The sequence below is a fragment of the Phaethon lepturus genome, unplaced genomic scaffold (genome assembly GCF_000687285.1).
Source record: "Phaethon lepturus isolate BGI_N335 unplaced genomic scaffold, ASM68728v1 scaffold437, whole genome shotgun sequence".
NCBI classification, from domain to species: Eukaryota; Metazoa; Chordata; class Aves; order Phaethontiformes; family Phaethontidae; genus Phaethon; species Phaethon lepturus.
The window spans coordinates 1,794-3,708 of NW_010553782.1; positions in this window are offsets into that span (position 1 = coordinate 1,794).

Here is a 1,915-nt window from a genome sequence, read left to right on the forward strand (position 1 = left end):
GCGCTGCAGCACGGCGTGCACCGCAGACTTCGCCAGAGCCGGGATTTCTGGACACGACGCCAGCCGGGAACATCACCACGAACCCCGGCTTAGGGATCTCCTTTGATGTGAAAGCAGCTCAGCCAAAGCCTACGCCAAGAGCCCAACTCCCCTTCAGTCTGATTCGAGAGAGGATAAAGTGATAAAATAGGGGATAAAGCGGTAACTGGAAGCGAAGACAGAGCCCAAAAGGCCAGGGAAGCCCGCTGCTGCCGCTCGGGAGGGGACGGCGGGGGAACGGCGCTCCGAAGGAACACTGCAAGAAAGAAGGTGTTTCTAAAAACAAACCCGAAAGCCATCTGCCATGCCAGCGGGATGGGGCCACCCCGGTTCACGCCAGGCAACTAATTGTGAAGGTGACGGCTCAGAGATGTGCCGAGCCCCTCCAGCTCCGTGGTCCTTCCCGGGATGCGCTCCAGGGATGTGCTCCGCTGCGGGGGCCATGTCGGGAGGGCAGTGGGGGTCCCGCAGCCGGGGCTGACCGCGCTCTGCACCGCACAGAGCCCATGGCAAGAGCCCTGGCGCAGCAGACCCTGCCCCAGTTCAGCCGCAGGGTTTCTGTGCCAGGAATGGGCGGGCAGAGCCACACCGTCGCTCTCTGGGGAGAAAAGCTCCCTCCTCGGTCCCGGTGGAGCCTGGTGGGATCCCAGTCGCTCCTTTTGGACTCGGAAGCCTGCATCCCATGGGGGAGCCGGGCTCCCGGCGGGACCAAGAGCCCCTGCTGTGTGACCCCCCGGTACCTCCCGCAGCCCTGATGCTACCCCCATGGCCGCAGCAGGACAGGCTCCCCCCGTGCGGGGTCCCCGAAAGAAGGGGTGGCGAATGACAGAAAAACTTTATTGGTGTAACGATACATTGCTATGCTGTGAAGTCCAAGTTCCCTGGCGGGGGTCAAACGGGGCAGGCAGCCACAGCACCGCGCTAGTAGAGGGGTGAACGATGGCAGAGATGGGACCGGGCCAAATCCTGCTCCCACCCCGCAGGGGCCATGCCGGGGCCTGAGGAGCCTGCGTGGGTGCAGAGGGAGGAGCGAGGGCCCCGCGAGCCGTGGTGGGAAAAGGGCAGTGCGATGGGAGCCGAAGGCAGACCCCTCCCCGGGTGGTAGCGGGGACCGGGGCTCAGGTCCGTCCTGAAGAGCAATGAGGAAACAAACTCCAACTTAAGAAGAAGCTTCTGAAGAGTTACGGTGAGGGAGGGGAGCCGGGGAGAGCTGCCGTCGGTAACACCGCGCTGCTGCCAGCACCCACCCCTGCGCGCTCGGCACCGGGGGAAGGAGTGGGGGTACCCGTCTGTCTGTCTGTCTGCCTGCCTTCTCTCTGCACCCCGAGGCCCTGCCTTGCCCAGCCGGAGGCTGGAGCCGGGTCTGCAACATTACATGGAGCCTCCCACCTCCTGCCAGCGCTGTGGGGAAGCCCCCCAGGGAAGCCCCCCCGTGATGGGCGTCTCCAGCCTTGGCACATCCACTCCACCTCCCCAGCCAGCCTCTTCCAAAGGCCGCTCAGCCCCCAGCAGGAGGGAAGAGGGGGACCCCCAAGACACCCCAGACAGAGGGGCAGGGGCTGCACAGGCAGCCCTGGGTGGGGTGAGGACCTGTGGCCATGCTGCTGCCCCACACGGGCTCCTCTTGGGGGGCGGGAGGCGTTTCGAGGCAGCTGCGCCGGCCCCGCCTCTGCCCCTCGTTTGTGCGTGCTCAGCTGAGCTCTCCCCACCCTGAGTAGGCACCCGCCGAAATGTGGAGGGGGGAACTTGGCCCCTGAAACTCTGGGCGCCTGGGCAGAGAGGGGGGCTCGCCCCTGCAACGGCTGGGGGAGCAGGACAGAGAGAACGGGGGGGAGATGTGCTTGAAACAAAGCACAGGTGGGAGTGGCAGCACCCC